Source organism: Parasteatoda tepidariorum, chromosome 6 (assembly GCF_982258835.1).
Source record: "Parasteatoda tepidariorum strain Cologne lab strain chromosome 6, Ptep-v5.0, whole genome shotgun sequence".
Lineage (NCBI taxonomy): Eukaryota > Metazoa > Arthropoda > Arachnida > Araneae > Theridiidae > Parasteatoda > Parasteatoda tepidariorum.
The window spans coordinates 109,629,398-109,648,122 of record NC_141760.1 but is presented as its reverse complement, the minus strand read 5'-3'; the positions used below and the strand labels follow the sequence as shown (position 1 = coordinate 109,648,122).

At 29.5% G+C, this 18,725-nt stretch overlaps 1 long non-coding RNA gene across 1 annotated transcript; it reads right to left on the bottom strand.

Moving 5' to 3' along the window:
* Positions 1 to 5,250: 5,250 nt before the first annotated feature.
* On the bottom strand, positions 5,251 to 17,563 carry LOC107449393 (uncharacterized). The gene is made up of 3 exons (XR_001584780.5): positions 17,470 to 17,563; positions 14,378 to 15,149; positions 5,251 to 11,831 (listed from the first exon to the last, which is right to left on the bottom strand). It is a non-coding gene; the product is annotated as an uncharacterized LOC107449393 (long non-coding RNA).
* Positions 17,564 to 18,725: the final 1,162 nt, after the last annotated feature.

Genomic DNA, 18,725 nt, shown 5'->3' with positions numbered 1-18,725 from the left:
TATTTCAAGTAAAGCAGGTTTTGACTAGAGTCAGTGAGGGAAGTAAGCAAGAGCCGGACCTCTTTCAAAAAACGTTTTTCTTGTTTCCATAGCAACAGACAGCTCCAAACACTTTGGCTGGAAAGTTTTTAGATTGGGCTGTTGGATGCTATTTAGCGAATGTTTTTCTCCCCATGCATTGAGGTGAAATTATTGTTCCTATTTTGAGCTGTAGAAATTCCATATTTTTAAACTCAGTATATGAAAAAGAGTTTGACTAAGGGATTTTTAAGAGATTATGATACCGGACAGTGTCTGAATCATTGAAACAATTTCGTATTGAGCTCATTTAAGTTTTAACTCACTGAAAAAAATTCCATTGCTTTACCTGAATTTTTAATGCCATGACCAATTTCGAACTAAAAAAAAGAACAATCAGCAAAAACGAAATTTCAAAATAAAGCAGCAGAAAATTAGAAAATTGAGTAAAGCGATGCTCCATAAAAGTAATTTAAATTTTTCTGACTAAAGAAGCAGTCGGTTTTCCTTTTCGTTATGTAGTTTGAATCTAGGAATGTTTTTTAAAATTATTCTTTTAATTATTTACCTTTTTAAGTTTTTTAGATGCTTTGTTATGTATTTCAAATAAAGGAAAGTTTTGTTTTTAAGATTTTATAAGTCTCTCTTTAATTGAACTAGGCTAATGATAGAATACATTGTACATTATAGGGAAAAAATGTGGTGCATCAACAATGCAATGATCTACAATGCTTGAAATTGTCCTTCAAATGACCGTTTTTATACATTATGATTGTAATTATCATCAAGACATGCAGACATAAGTTTTCCACTATTTATTCAAGTGTTGCCACAGAGATGACTTAATGCTCACTTTTTAATGGCATATATTCAAAAATTTTATCTCTGAAGCCAGAGATTATTTAAAGCATCAAGTCGAATCGTTAGGGTCTTCTATAATGGCCACCCTTAATGTTTGTTTTTAAGTAAGAAATGAAGCCACAAAAATAAATGCATTGGCTAGGAATCTCAAAAAAATAAAAGTTACTAGAAAAGATCAAAACCTGTTTGTTCGCCAGAAAGGAATTGGAATGTGATTATTAGGATTTATTACAAATATGCAAATAAAACTTATCATGATTGCTGATAACTCAGTTTTATCTGATGAAATAAAAGTGAAATTCCTTTCATTTTTGACTTAATTTCAGAATCTAAAGCAAGCTAGAAGAAATTTATAAGAACCTGTAAATTAAGTTACGTAAAAAATAATAAGCATAAGCACATAATTGTCCATCTTAAACTACAAAGACAGTTTTTTTCAGAAAACAATATTTGCTTTTATTTAAATGATCAAAATGGGGATTTTTAATTAGGCAATGAGTCATAACACAAGAATTATATAATTAAATATTCAAATAATTTTCAACCAAAATAATGTACAACCGAAATAACGATATGAAACCGAAGTAACGATATAAAAATTAGCTCTTGTTTGAAATAAAGCATCAACTTTGTAAATTTATGAAGAAAAAAAACAATAGTATTTTTCAATTTAATCAGAACGGAAGAATTCATTTTTAGATGACAACTTCCGAATTGGAAAACACTAATCAGAAAGCGTAAATCAAGTTTAATTAATCGCATAGTTTACATCTTAAAGTGTAAAGACGGCACTTTCAGAAAAAACGTTTTTCATTTGATTTAAACCAAAGGAAAATTTTTATGTAGCAAAGAGATAACGCGATTGAATTTTATACAAACTATGCAAACAAAATAATGCGAAAAAAGCATTTATTGATGAGAAAACTAACTCTTATTTGAAATAAAGCACCAAAGTTTGAAAGGAAAAAAAACTAAATTCTTTGTGTTTTGAAAGCTTAGTTTTGAAGAAAATATCCCAACAGCGATTTTTGTTGTACATTGCAGGTAAGTATACGTTGCAAGTACATATTTCAAACATTAATGTCTTTTTAAAGAGCTTTTTATTTTGACTGAAAGCACAAACTTGTTTTTTTCATACCGTAATAATTTAACTTTTTTAACAGACCTGAGAAATAATCCAAACATAGATAATTAAACTTGCTTCTGTAATTATTAAACTCAAATTACGAATTAAAGCCTTTTATTTTCCCTATTTATATCAAACTAACATAACTTAAGGGAGAAAACTAATTTTTATTAAAATATAGATTTGATTGCCTCTGCAATCTTTAGACAAATTAAAATTTTTCTGAAATATCTGGACTACTCAGAACTGATAAAAGTTTTCTTAATCGACCTTTAGTTAAGTTTTAAAATGAGTTCAATTAATGAATTTGAGTGTATGTTGTATTATGTAAGCAATAAAATCAAATATTTGCTAGAAAATTTATAAATTATTTCTTGTGAAGTTCTAAGTTAGTGATTTTATAAGATTAAACGAAATAAAATTTTTAAACAAATTTTTAAACCATGTATTTAAAAATCAAAGATAATTTAATTAGACTTGTGTGCAAGTGACAAGTTTTAACCGAAATTTTTTTTTTTTTAATTCATGAGAGAATTTAGAAACTTTCATTATATGAGAAAAAACACAGAAGTTCTTAATTTAAGAGGTTACAAGTGCCAAAACTTTTGATTGGACTTTTCGTTATGCAAACCCACTTTCTGGTTTGACAAAGATTATGCTTATATTAATTTCGATGTAATCTAAAATGTTCATTTTATGGAAAATCTAAACTTTTTGAACAAGAATTAAACAGAATTGCTCAGGCAAACATATCTAGTTGTTCTCGCATACTATTAAAGCAATTGGAGTGAGCTTGTTTTCCAGTTGATGCCATCCATGGCCAAGAATATTACTACTGCTACACATATTAGTCTACCAGTTTATAGGGTGGACCCATTCATACATCCACAAATCGTAATTTTGACCTGAATTAGAGAACTTTCAAATTCAGTACCCCCAGAAGTATGATTTGTTATGGAAACATGGGATTTGATCGGGAAACCTGGGTGACCCGACAGATTTAGCGTGCACCAGTCACCATTTAATACACGGGAAGTCTTCTGTCGGCGGGGATCAAACTCTTGAACATGGGCCGAACGCCCTACCAACCAAGCTATCCCTGCCCCCATATGCTTCGTTGTAAATCATTTAAGCTAAGGTCGTATGTCGAAAACTAGTGTTCAAATATATTCATTATAGAAGTTATTTAAGGTGCCCTCGTAATCTTTAGTACACCAACATCCTGAGCCACACAGCAAGAGTGACACTTTACTTTAAATTGTGCCCAAACTATTTATCAGAAAAAAGCTTTCTAGTAGAACCGTAGAAATTCCCTTTTATGCAAGAATATTAAATACTGAAATTTTCCTAATCTCGATCCTTAATCTGCAAATTAAGACCACATATTAAAAACATCAAAAATTCTTAACCAAAAATTTCATTTATTTTCAATATAAAGTACACAGTACAGATACGATTTTTACATTTTATCTTCCAATATATTCTAACATTACAAAAGACAAAAAAATCTATAACCAAAATACTTTTATTATATATAGTATAAATAACAGTAAAATTTCTTTCAACTACTGTAAAAAGTTTCAAACACTAGTTCAATACAATTATACAATGTAAGCATTTACCACTAATTTGTTTCGTTAAACATTTACTACAGATTAATTGCTCTGGGAAAAATTTATTATTAAAAATGACAACGATTTCATTTCCTTTATAATTAATTGTCCACATTTCTAAAAGCAAGTGATAATTAAACAGTTTAAATATCAGGATTTATACTAACAGGATAAAACCAACGCTGCGATTATAACACTTTAAAATTAAGTAAACTGCCAGAAATGTAGAAAAATTTCACATTTTGAATTGGTAATTATTTAAACTTTAGCAATTTTAATGTTTCTTTAAAAATTTATGCAAAACTGATACGGGTTAATAGTAAATGGCAATAGAGATCTAGTCAAATTTAGACTCCACAGTTTGTCATTAGTTTGAACAGGATATTTACACCGATAATTTTCTTATATAATATTAGATTAATTTTAGTGGCAAAATTCTCAATTTATCGAGTTTCAATAAATAAAAATACATAAATTTCTTATCTAATACATCAGAGTAGCATCAATATACAATGATATTTGCATTATGAAAAATTATGATTTATGAATTCTGTCAGGTACATATTTTAATATAAATGTCATTTTATGCCATACACATAGATTACACATTTGATATTTAAGCTGATTAGATAAAGCATTGGAATAACTATTATACAGTTTAAGTTGTTAATTTATCTGATACGAAATATTTAGGAAAAACTAAAAGTTTAAAATTTCAATAGTTTTCTTAAATTAGATTTTATCTAAATATTAGAATTTATCTAAAAAGTAAAAGGAATTTATTAAATAAAATGTACACTTTACCAGTTAATGCACGTTATAGCCTTCTCTTGCTTGCAATAAAATTCAGGTTTTCCAAGCACAATTTAAAAATAACCTGATTCAAAAATATTAAAATTTTGACCTAAACATGAAAAATAATTTATCTACTAATAAATCATTAATTTAAAAGAAACTTTCTAAGAACTTTCTAAGAGTTTTTTGAATAAAAGAAAACTGTTAAATGTAATTCAATGCAACTAACTCAGGTCGGTAACTGAATGTGTTTTCACAAGATTTTAATAAAAGTACGAGTTCATTGTTAAAATGTTTTGCTTATGCTGAAACTTTTCTAAAATTTCGAAAATTTACAAAAAAATTTATTGCTATTTTTAAGCAGATTATAAGCCAATATAGAGCGAATACGATAGATTTACTAGTTACACACTTATAGCATAACAATTTTAGTTTAGCGGTACCTCGAATCGTTTAAAACCAATTATCATAGAACTTTATTAAAATTTAGTTTATTTTGAATGCTGAACATTTTTTTTATCCAGCTCTCACTTCAATTTCTAAGTTGCAATATCTCACTTTGATGACATGAATTTCTAAACACAAAGAACGTTCTAAGTTAAAGTACGTCAGAGCTGAGAGTGTTCACGTGCAGCAACGTACAAGAGGGAATCTAAATACTACTTCGAAACTACTGAACGAGTGTAGAGGTCGTCTACCGCTACCATTTCGAACTACACACTTGTGTCCTTATTTTTTCTAAAAAAAAAATATACTTTTAAAAGACACGATACAATTTTATTAATCCCATGATTGCTAATTATGCTTTAAGTTTTAGACTGGATTCTTTCTGCATAGTTTAAATCTGTGCATATTACATGAAAATACGGTATCGGACGAGAGGAACAGACGATTAAAAAAATACTCTACTGACATTTTGTTCTTTACGTGCTTGTTATATAACTTCTTTACATTTTGTTTTTCTTTCCTTTTAAGAATTTTAAAGATTTTTAGTGAAAATTGCGATTTAGAGTTAAAATTAACTATTGGAACTTTAAGATAGAACTGCATTTTCATCTTAAAACACTAACTTTAGGATGTTTAAACGCTAAAAATATTACATCAGGCAAGATATTACGAAGGTGCAATTTGAAAATAAAAAAATAAAAATAAAAAAACCAAACAATTTGAAAAGGTACAAAATGCAGTACTGCACCTTTTACGGTAATTTGTAAACTTTAAATATTTGTTTCTTTATAGATAAGCATTTCATTTAATTATACTAAAAAATTACGATTTCTTAACAAACTTTAAAAGATTTTAAGCTCTGTTTAGCACTTTATGAAGGAATTATTTTGTATTCGCTAAGAAAAAAAATGTTCTACAGACCAATAGTTTACTTTTAAAAAGAAAAATTTAAAGTTTAGACAAAAATGAAATATTAGTAAACCAAACGAAAATTTTCGAAAAAAATTTAACTTTATAATTTTTTTTTTTGCGAAATTTTCTCTACAACGTCAATTTTAAGTTTTTTTTTTACTCAATTCTGCATAATGTTTGCTGCTTTATAGAAATTTAAAGAAACTAATTCCACTACTGAAGCAACACGTTAGTGTTAGATGTTAAGGTAAGTTAAGTGATTAGTAAATTAGGAATTATTTTGTTACTTCAGCAGCAAAATTAAGTTACATTAAACGTCCTAAAAAGTATGAAAATTTGCTAAACAGAAATATTGGAATTTTATTTATCTTTACATATAAAAACGCTATAGCCTTCAAGTACTTTAACAAAAAAATACTCAATCATTAAAAGAAAAAATTAGTTAATTTGTTGAAATATTTTCCCTTTCTAACACGTTCATGTCTACAACTTTTTTAAATTATCCGGATAATATATCCAGACTTTTAAATAACAATTATCAAAGTAACCGCTTGTTTTTACATAAATTTTTTAAATTTTATATTCGGCGTTAACTACACTAAGTCATATAAACCTTGTCATGAGAGTTCGTATATTAATTATTTTAACTGAAAGCATGTAGAACAGTAAAAATATGCGAAATTAAATTTAGAAAACCTAGAATTTGAATTTTTTTCCCTTTCAATAAGCACCTTTATAATACCTACGTTTCGCGAGTGCAATTATTATGCTATTATGCTCTGTCTGAATACCTTCCTTTGTTTTTCAAAAATTTACCTCGCTTTATATCTAGTTTTGCACACGAGAGTTTTAAATTAATGTTACAGTCAGTATACAAATTATATATTTTTCAAATGTATTTAAAAAATTAACTTTATTAAATCACTTAAATTTCAATTTAAAGTAATGTCGCACATAATTTGTGTGTGTATTCACTGTCCATGTTTAAGTTTATTTCAGTCCAGCTCTTGATTCAAAGTTATGAATCCGTGAAAAGTGCAGAGGAGGATATATTGAAATATCATTTCTCACAATTTTGGTGTATAGATTTTAGTGTGCATCCGTTTAAGTTTCGTTAAAGGATTTATTTACAAAACTTAATACATCAATAAAGAAGAAACGAAACTGAGAACTTGTTTAGAGATTTTATTTCTGAATGTTCTAACATGAATACTAAAAGTCAATTTAAATAGTTTGTGAACTACTGTAAAACAAAGTTCATAAATTATGCAATTAGAGACAGCAATAACTGTTTAATTTAAGAGTTTTTGTATTTAAGTAACTTTTTCGAAGTTTGAACGTCAGTTTTTTCTTAAAATTAAATTGTGCCAAAATTTACCCTCCAAATAAATATAAATTTAGAAAATTTAAGCTTAGATCATTCTAAAGCACTCTAGCATTGTAGTACGGAAGCTATAGTACGACCATTTCTACACTTTTAATTGAGATTTATTCACTTTAGTTTACATTGTATAAAGCAAATTGTATTGTTTTTTGTAAGTATCATAAAACTTAATTAAAATTTAGTTTATTTTGAATACTAAATTATTTTTTTTAATCCAGCTCTCATTTCAATTTCTAAGTTACAATATCTCACTCTGAAGACATGAATTTCTAAACATGAAGAAAGTTCTAAATTAAAGTACGTCAGAGCGGAGAGTTTACGTACAGCAAGGGTACAAGAGGGAATTTGAAAAATCGAAACAACTGAACGAGTGTAGGGTTCGAAGAGGGAGCAGAACTGCCGCTACCAATTCAAACTCCACACATGTTCAGAAATTTCATAATTTTCCGTCCTATGCAAGCTTTTTTTGTTAGCGATATATCAAACAGAATCAAACAGCTCCAAATCGAACAGAAAAATTTCGAAGAATTAATAGTAATTAAATTGAGATTCGTAGACTTCTAAACACTATTAAGTTTTAAACTCTAATTTTAGCAGCGCAGAGAGTTTTCGGTTACTCTTTCTAAAGATGACAAATTGCGATTGTAGATTTGAGTAATACACCGATGATTAATTTGTTCAGTATTCCTGCTATCAAATTAACAGTCAATATTTTGCGCGCGTGGGAGTGTGATGATACTACTTTCGCTCTAACCCTCCCCACCCGCTTCAAGAAGATCTATACAACTTGATTTAATCCTCGTGTTTCGTTTTAAATTAAGAACAGTAATCGTCCCTTAATTTGGCTGTTTATTTTCTAAAATTTGGCTTATCTGTCAAAGCAAACTACGTTTGCGTAAAAAGTACTTAAACGCTTAACTTCAATTTCACTGTGTCCCGCAGTGGACTGATCGTTAAGACACGGTTCCCAGTAGATCACCGAAGTCAAGCATCACTGGCTACGGTCAGTGTGCGGGTGGGTGACCACTTGGATTAGTCTGCGTAGGGAGCGAGGGTGTGCGGTATTGGTCCTCGTTAAACTGAGCTACTGTAAAGTGCTCGACTTCGCGAGCAGGTCGTCGGGCTACCGAAGCGGGGGTGCCATTCCCTCCGCAGAGGATCAAAATTGTGATGGCATGTCTTCGGATCAACCTCCGGGATGCTTTCCAGACCATCGCCAATAGTTTATTGTGCAGCTCTAGTGCGACGTTAATTAACAACAATCAATCAATTTCACTGTAACTAAAATTTCGGTCAACTTATTCTATTTTAAAAAGTTACAACTCATACCTTTATTAAAAATAAGAAACATTGCCTACCTATTACAGCAGGACACAATTTGCGCTTAACATCTCAGGCATACAGATTTCCAGAAGAGGTAGAATTTCTATAAGATTCTTAAATCAATGCTACAGAATGAAACATAAAATTCTATCATTTGCTAACTGATCTAATGATGGGGTTGAGCTACGAAGCTGGAACAAAAAAAAAATAGCAATAATTTCCTAAATATAGATTAAATAGTAATTTCCTAAGTGTGTACAGTCATGTAAACTGCTTTAATTCGATTAAATTTGCAATTTTTTGAAAGCAGGCACATTTTAAATATAAATTTAACAGACTTTCCATTACATGCTGGCTCATAAATTTGATCAGCCTCTTAGAAATTTTGAACGTTAAAAGCATTTTCGTAACTTTTTAATATTAAAACTCAGCAATCTGTTTTATTACAAATCTAGTTATTTCTTTAAAAAAAAACATTGAATAGAGACTTTTCATAATAAGACACGATGCAATTTTATTAATTCCCCGATTGCTAATTAGTCTTTAAATTTTAGACTGGATTCTTTCTGCATAGTTGAAAATAGTAAAAATCTGCATATTACAGGAAAGTATCGGATGCGTGGAAAAGACAATTAAGAAAATGTGTACAGTCTTCGTAAACAGCTTTATTGGCATTTTGTACTTTATGTTCGTGTTTTATAATTTTACATTTTGTTTTTATCTTCTTTTAAAAATTTTAAACCTTTTCGGTGGAAATTACGAATTAAAGTTCTAATAGTTAATTTTAAATCTTAAGATCGAACTGCATTTTCATCTTAAAACTAAGTTTAGTCTTAAGTTAGTCTTAAAAACTAAAAAATTACATCAGGCAAGATATTACGAAGGTGCCGTTTTAAAATTCAAATAACTGGGGAAGGTACAAAATGCAGTACTGACCGATAATGAATTCTTAAATTTGAAGCATTTTTTTATTTATAGAAAATCGTTTAATTCAATTATATTTTTAAAAAAAATTACGATTTCTTAACAAACTTAGATTTTAAACTGCTGTTTAGTACTTAATGAAGGAATTCACGATTCTATATTAGTTAAAAACGAACTGTTCTACATACTAATATTTTACATTTCAAAAAAAAGCAAAAAAAATTTTAAATTTAGGCAAAACTGAAATTTTATTAAATCAAAATTTTCTGGGAAAAATCACATTTTATAAAAAAGTGTTCTTGAAATTTTCTTTATAGTTTCGATAGTTCTTTATAGTTCATTTTAAGTATTTTACTCAATCCTGCATAATATTTGCCGCCTTATAGGAATTCCAAGAAACTCATTCTACTACTGAAGCAGCAAGTTAGTGTTAGATGTGAAGACGTCAAGGTAAGTTAAGTGATTAGTAAATTAGGGATTATTTTAGCTACTTCAGCAGCAAAAATAAGTGACATTAAAACGTTCTAAAAAATTATGAAAAATTGCCAAACAAAAATATTTATCTTTAAATATAAAAACACTATGGCCTTTACTTTAACAAAAAAACTCAATCATAAAAAAGTTTAATTTGTGAAAATTCCCCCCTCCTAATACGTTAATGTCTACAACTTTTCCAAATTATCCAGATAATATCCAGACTTTTAAGCAAATCATATAAAAACAAGGAGTTACTTTGACAAAAAATTTTATTTAAATTTTATGCTCAGCGTTAACTACACCAAGTCTATATAAACCTTTGCACTACAGTTCGTATATTAATTATTTTAACTGCAAGTTAAAGTATGTAGAACAGTAAAAATATGCTCATTTATATAATTAGTAAGTTTAGAAAACCTAGAATTTGAAGCTTTTTTCCCCTCCATTCAATAAGCACCTTCATAATACCTCCGTTTCGCGAGTAAAACCTCCCTCTATTATATTCTGTCTGAATACCTACCTCTGTATTTACCTGGCCTCTAATCTAATTTTGTACACTAGTTTTGAATTTATGTTACAGTATACAAATTATATGCTTTTTCAATGTATTTAAAAATTTAATTTAAATTTATTAAAGTACTCAATTTTTATTTAAAATGTCGCACATTAAGATTTGTGTGTGTTCACTGTCCTTTTTTAAATTTATTTCAGTATAGCTTGATTCAAAGTTACGAATCCGTGAAAAGTGCGAATGAGGATATTTTGAAATTTATTTTATTTCTCATAATTTTGGTGTACAGATTTACTTACAAAACTTAATACATCAATGAAGAAGAAATTAGATGCGAACGTGTTTACAGAGATTTTATTTTTGAATGTTCCAGAACATGAAGGCCAAAAGTTAAATAGTTTGTGAACTACTGTAAAACAGGTTTATAAATTATGTTATTAGAGATAGCAATAATGGTTTTTAATTTAAGAGTTTTGTACTTAAGTCACCTTTTAAAAGTTAGAACGTCAGTTTCTTTGAAAATTAAACTTAGCCGAAATTTAAGAAGCTCCAAATATAAATTTCAAAAAATTTAAAGCTTAGATCATTCTTAAGTACTCTTTGCCGTATCGAAACTATAGTATGTCCATTTCTATTCATCTGTGATTTATTCACCTTATTCCGCTTAGCACAAACCAAATTCTTTTCTTTTTGGTATAGGAGATCCTGACCGAAAAACCCATTCTACTTCACGCTAATATGAACCAAATTATCTCTCGTAAAAGAATAAACTAAAAACTAATATTCCAATAAAATTATTTTCATAACGGAAGTTAAATGTCAAGAACAAATGTTTTAAAATAGTGGTATCACGGTGGCGGCAGTTTATTAATTTATTTATTTTTACTTTTAAATGGCGTGATACAATTAAGTTCAACGACGAGAATAGTTCAGGAAAACTGTGTGCCTGAGGAAGATAGAAGTATGTCAGATAATTTCTTTGCATTTAACAGAAACGTACCTAAAAAATTTTGGCAGAAATTCCGAAAGTTACCGCAGAATGCTTTAAAAATTAAATCTTTGGAAAAAACATTAAGACTAAAACTTTCTTGAATACCTTAAATTTATGCAAAAGTTTATTAAAGCCAAAATCTAATTTTTTTAACAGAATATTTTTACCAATCAAATTTTTAAATAGTTAATTTACTTTTCAAAAGCAAGAGAAATTAGCTTAGAAAATATTTGTATCAGAAATAACATCTTACAGATAACAAATGAAATTTGTAATGAAGATGCAGGATACAAGGAAACAAGTCAATAAAATACAAGGAAACCAGTTAATTGAATATAAATTTTGAAGACCTGAACGCTCCAATTGAGACAGATATGTAGCAGATAAATTTCCACGAAGTTTGTTGTAGAAGGAACACGTGAAATCAGTAGTAATTTCTAGCAGCCATTCTGAAAACAGAAATATTTGTTACTTAAGAAAGGAAAAATTCTAAATCTTTAAAATTAGTGATCTGAATGCAAAAAATTGTGGCTACGACTTTACACTTAGGTGCAGTGAAACGCCATACAGACTTCTATAAGTTAAGCTGCTTAAGTACGCTAATTATGTTCTTTTACGCCAATTTCAGTAGTTTGTTGCTGCTTTATGAAACTTTATAATTTCCTCAAGACACGATACACATTAAAGTCTTACTTTTTACGATAAGATATAAAGCAAGAATCATTCACTTAGAATGTACGTATACAATATTTCTTAAAATTTGTTAAGCAAACACAACATGGAGAGAATTAACCCTAACAAGGCTTAACAAGCTCAAGGTAAATAGAAATATAAAATTATTTAATATACATATTTACCTAAATTTTCTGAGAAAACTATAACTAAAAACATTTTTTTGTTTTGTGGAATGCTTAAGAATATGGAAATCGAAATTTCACCTTCTTTTAAACAAAAAATATCGATCCGAGAACTTGAAAATTCACGACAAGATCTGTGAAAATATTCTTGATTGGAATGAGTTTGTAACAGTTTTATCATTTATTGATTTAAAATTAAACCTTTCTCAAAGTTTGTATGAACGCACGATTTGGTATTAACTGCAAATAACACAATTTTAAGAATTTTTCATCATATTCGGATAAATATTCTAAGACAGGTCTTGCAGTAAAATTATATAATTTGGGATTTTGCTCAATTTATATGAAAAATTGAAATGTAAATGAATGATTGATTGAATGTAGAGGTTTTATGGCACAAGATCAAAGGGAGGATATGCTGCGCCAAACAATTAGTTGAGTCAGATCTAATGGTAAATTACACAGAATTATTTCATTGTCATAAAATAAATGAGACTAATAAAATTGTTTATCTCAAGACACGTATTTTTAAAAGTTCATCAAAATCGATAAATAGCGTAATTCTATAAAATACACATTAAAAGTAAAACGGTGAAAAGTAAATGAAATGATCCTTAAGCCAATGTAACAGAGGTAAAATTCATATATCATAAACTGCTTCTCTATGGGATAATTATAAAATTCTGAAAGAGTGCATATGAAATAAATCTTGAAAAATTGAATTAGCTGTGGAAATTTCTTAAAATTTAATTCAACATTGCATGTTATGTTAACAAATTTACTGATTTTCCGCACCATTCAAATTTAATTAAAATTGTTTAGACCAGGGTTGACAAGATTTCACGCAGAATTACGCAAGGTAAAATGCTTTTTTTTTCTCGTCCAAAACACTTCCGTCTAAAACTAAATTACAAAATATCAATTAACCAATACTATAAGAGAGATTTCTGTTTAAAGATTTAAAATGACTCCAGGTTTAGAAAGGTTCGCCTATAAATATGATTCTTACTTTATATTATATCGTGTAAAGTTAACTTTTCTGACTCTTGTGTACCTTATGGACTATAATTGCAAATTTTAGTGTTACTAAATAAAATAAAAAATAATGGCGTCTACTTTACACAAAGTTCTTTGTTCTGAGCCGTGGGGGTTTAGGGGTTAGAGGGTTCGCCTTCCAATGAGGTGAACCGGGTTCGAATCCAGTAATGGCTGGTAGACACGAATTTCGTACAAGGCTTGCCCAACCGCAGCGCTGATTTAAAATATCTTGAGTGGTAGACGGATCATGGGTTACAGTCCCCTTGCCGTCAGGCTAACCGTGGGAGGTTCTTTTGGTCTTCTCCATGTGACGCAAATGCGGGTTAATTGCATCAAAAAGTCTTCCATGAAAGCAAATTTCTCCCAATACTTGCTCCAAAAGTTCCCTCGTCTTCTGGATTGGGTTCAAAATTACAAGGCTACTTAGTTTAACATTAATAGTCGTAAACCCAAAAATTGGGTCGGCTGTTCAACGACGGTTATACAATATAAAATTAAAGGAAGCTTTAAAAAACTAAAAAACTTTAAAAAACTACTAAATGGGGGAGCCTAAGAATAGTCACTAAAAATTATTGAATACAAAATAGTTTTGCTATTTGTCTAACTTATCTAGATTCTTATCCGCACGCTGAAGCATATGTGAACATTTAATAAATATTTAATATTAAATATAATATTCCTTTATATAATAAATGTTATAAATTTTTCAATGGTCAATATATTTTAAAAATATCGCAGAACCAAGTATGAACACATAAAATTTTATAATTGTAAAAAATGTAAATATAGCTGCTGAATCACCCTTTCAAAACTAGTGTAGTTTTAATTTCCAAAAACCTTTCTGACACGTTAAGAAACTATTTACCGACCAATTAATCAACAAATTATTGAAATTGAATAAGTGAATTACTCACTTAACGTTAATCACCCTAACGGAATTTAAATTATTAAAATGAAACTTCATAAATCTAATTTATACGAGTTTTTCATACTATTTAGAGTAATAGAAGCTGTGTAATATTCAACAATTCAATTAATCAAAAATAATTTATCAATATCCAGGGTCAAAATGTAAGTTATGTAGGGGAAAAAAAACTCACCCTTTTCTTCATATACACTTTAGATGCATATCCAGCCAAATATTTTCATTGTCTCGTCTCCAGATAAATCTACACATCTAGCCGAATATTTCCACCATCATTATTGTAGTCGTATCACCAAATAGAGTGAGTCTTTCCATGCATTTAGGCAAACAATTCCACCATCATTATTGTAGTCGTATCTCCAAATAGAATAGGTCTTTCCATGCATTTAGGCAAACAATTCCACCATCATTATTGTAGTCGTATCTCCAAATAGAATAGGTCTTTCCATGCATTTAGGCAAACAATTCCACCATCATTATTGTAGTCGTATCTCCAAATAGAATATGTCTTTCCATGCATTTAGGCAAACAATTCCCCCATCATTATTGTAGTCGTATCTCCAAATAGAATATGTCTTTCCATGCATTTATGCAAACAATTCCACCATCATTATTGTAGTCGTATCTCCAAATAGAATAGGTCTTTCCATGCATTTAGGCAAACAATTCCACCATCATTATTGTAGTCGTATCTCCAAATAGAATAGGTCTTTCCATGCATTTAGGCAAACAATTCCACCATCATTATTGTAGTCGCATATCCAAATAGAGTAGGTCTTTCCATGCACTTAGTCAAACGATTCCACCATCATTATTGTAGTCGCATATCCAAATAGAGTAGGTCTTTCCATGCATTTAGTCAAACGATTCCACCATTATTGTAGTCGCATATCCAGATATATTCTCCATAAAACCAGAAATATTTTCCATGTAATCTGAATGAATATCTGTAAAAGATTGATATTACTTGAAAAAAATTAAAAATACTTAAAAATGTCAAAAAGAGAAACATTTTGAACTGTTCAAAAGTTTGCGTTTTCTAAATCTACGTAATTGGAACAAAAATACAAAAATCAGAACTTTTCATACATTTGAAAAAAAACTAAATAAAAATTGCTCTGATATTAAACTTCAATAAAGTTTTTAGAAAAATTTTAGTCCTTCCAGCATTATCCCCACAATTATTTCCAAAAAGTTTTCAAATTGTTTCTTGTTGGTTTACGCACTAGAGTTGTATAATCGACTATTGGTAACAGTCTGGGACACATCCTTGAGGATCATCACAATTTTGATCCTCCGCAGAGGGGATGGCTCCCCTGCTTCGATAGCCAGCCAGAACAGTTTAACGAGGACCGATACCGCACACTGTCTCTTTGCAGGCCGATCAAAGTGGTCACCCACCAGCACACTGACCGCAACAATTAATGCTCGACTTCAGTTCTATTGGGAATCATGTCTTGACGATCAGTCCACTTCGGGACTTATTCATGATTGTACAATATGTCTTGATACATTTATGAGAAGCACAACGTTATTAATTTGTTTTAGAAATGAACGCTACAAGTACCTGCATTTAAAATGAAACACTGCGTAAAATAAACTACCAGAGTTCGAAATAACAGAAATGAATGTTTTATTTGGAAACTCACAAGGGTCATAATATATTTCTAGAAATTCGATTAATTGAACTTAAAAATTGTGTTTACTTTTTAATTTTGTTAAAAAATTTAGCACTCTTTGCATAATGTAGGATACTTTTATGGTGTATTTCTTTGTATTCTGGTAACAAAAAACAAATTTACTAGACTTACGATATGCATGGCATAAAATTGACCAAAAGGTAAATTTACTTATATTTAATTTTTGTGAAGTCTTTATTATGATTAAGATTTCCAGCTATCGAAAGTAAATACAAAAATAAGTAAATAAATGCTTTGTACAGACATACAAAGAAAACAAAATCCTAAAATTTTCAGCAATAAAACTGTACCTAAAGTTTTTCAATATAGTGGAACTGGGTTTTAAGAGGTTTTTTAAGTTGTGTAATAATTTGTGTTTTTTTCATAGAGACTAAACCCTAGATTCTGTTTTGTGTTTATAATCAATACTAAGTCTCAAACCTGTTCATTTATATAAAAAGTTCAAACTATACACTTATAAAATCCATTAAGGTATCAAAATACACAGAGTGGTTAAAATTTGTATTCACATTTTAATATTCAGCATTGGATAGGAGCTTGCAAACTTAATTGTACGGAAAATAGTACAGTTTGATAAATAATTTAACTTAAAAAATTATCTGAAGATAAAAATTTGAAATGAGTCTTTAAGGCTTTGTAGAAATAGTGTTAAAACACTAAATGCGAAGTAGACTAGTAAACAATGACATTACCTACATTCTCACAAATTAAATGACAAGAGTGGTGGATAAATTGTTAAATTTCCGGAGGAAAAAAAAACTATTGCATTTCGTAGGTCCGTACTTGCTGCATACGAAACTTATGGTTGCCGGTCACCAATCCTTAAAAAATTAGATTTGGAAAAAATATTTGTTTAACTATACTGCTATCATAACAGCAAATGAAATTTTGATTTTTAAAGTTCAATGAATTTCTTTTCATGAAAAAGCATCCACGAACGTTAATAAAAAGAGATTAAATATACTAAGTTATGTAAAATATTTAAATCCTAATAATATGATCTTTTGTTCCGAATAAACAATTATAGAAAGTGTTTTTTAAATAAATAGTTCAACCATACGATAACAAAAAACAAAAGTTTGAAAATAACAAGCATAATTAGCATAATTTTCTTTTAAATTTTAGCCATAAAGGAAAAACAATTTCGTGTAAATTACAAATTGTTAAAATTGTATAATTTAGAGAATTTTAACATAAAATTCAGTTAATCGATAACGTATCTCAAACGCTTTCAAGGTTTCTAAGATTAAGTATTATGCCTACTTCATATAAATTAAATTCTGAAATACGATTCACATATGAACGCTAGCATTTAGGATTAAATATTTCAAGCGCAACAAACCGTTTAGGTGCGTTTAAGGAAACCTAGAACGGCAAGTGCTACGTGTAACTTTTTATTGACTACTTATTTTAAACTAGTTGAATGGCTACAAAATCTAAACTGAAATACATTAAACTACTTTATAAGTATAATCAGGCAAAAATTGATAACCCAAACTCCGTCTGGTTAATTTGAAAATTACTAAGCGCAATTATTCATGCATTAAAATAAAGAAAGTAAACTTACCTGATCGAATCAAACTTCACAATTGCAAGGCCCACAAACTTCAAATCATAGACGTATTATTTACTTATGTTTGTATCACCGAAAAATCGACTCGTGGGCGATGAAAAATTAAATAACGCACTCTTATATAGGTTAAAAAAAACTGTGCGTGAGATTACATCCGGCTGCTAGTTTTTGCTTAATAAGTGAAATTTCATATGGACAGAGCCTCTTTGTCAGAGTGGTATTTTCTTTCCACCAAACGTTGTGAAAGATAAATAACGTTGTGATAGTGGGTTTGAATCCAGCCTTAACCTGATTGTAATTTTGGACTGAACTTCCTTGTTTTCTGATATCTGATTTTCAACTTTACAAGAATTTATAAGGCATTTCTTTGTATATAAGCTCATAAGCCTGATTATATATGTACTGGGGCCTCCCTGGCAGAGCAGTATCACCCACCAAACGCTGTGCAAAGCGTGGAGGTAGCGGGTTCGAATCCCGCTGTTACCCTGGATGGATCTTCGTGCTGTCCTTCTCTGTATTGTGTTATCTGTCCTCCAATTTGACAAAGGTTTATAAGCCTAAATTGAGCACACATGCCTGTAAATGTATGTAAATCCTATAAACTAAATAAATATGTATGTACTATGAACAACTGCTTGGGGTCTTCATGGCCACTGAGTATTGTTAATCCACTAAACATTCTGAAGCTTAAAGGTCGTAGGTTGGGTTCCCACTGTAATACTGAATATATTTTTCATTCTTACTATGCGATTTTAATTAGTAACTTGTTGTGCCCTGTTCTTTCTTTTGAATTAAGCACATAGGTCTGTATTTATTTATTTATTTGAATGCATATCCAGGCTTGTATGCTCATCACAAAGTACGACTTATAAGAGCATGTCAACTTGAAGAACAGATAGTACAAGTAAGAAAAGGATTTCATAAAGATACAGGATTGATATCAAACGGATATCATCCAGGTTTAGGACAGGATTCGAACTCGCCACATCCACGCTAACCGAAATGGCTAGACCACTCAATCAGGGAGGCCCTCTCTCAAATATGTAAATTTGTGAATTTGTGTCGATATTTCCCCATTTCAATTGAAAAAGAGGCAGAAAATTAATATATTTGTGCATCAGCAGAAAAAGTTATGCTATGAAAATGAAAAAGCTACAGTTTATGTGCCTTACACTTGAAGAAAAACGATGATTTTAAACTATATATATATCATCTTAGGGCCGGGATTGCCTGGTTGGTTGGGCACTTGG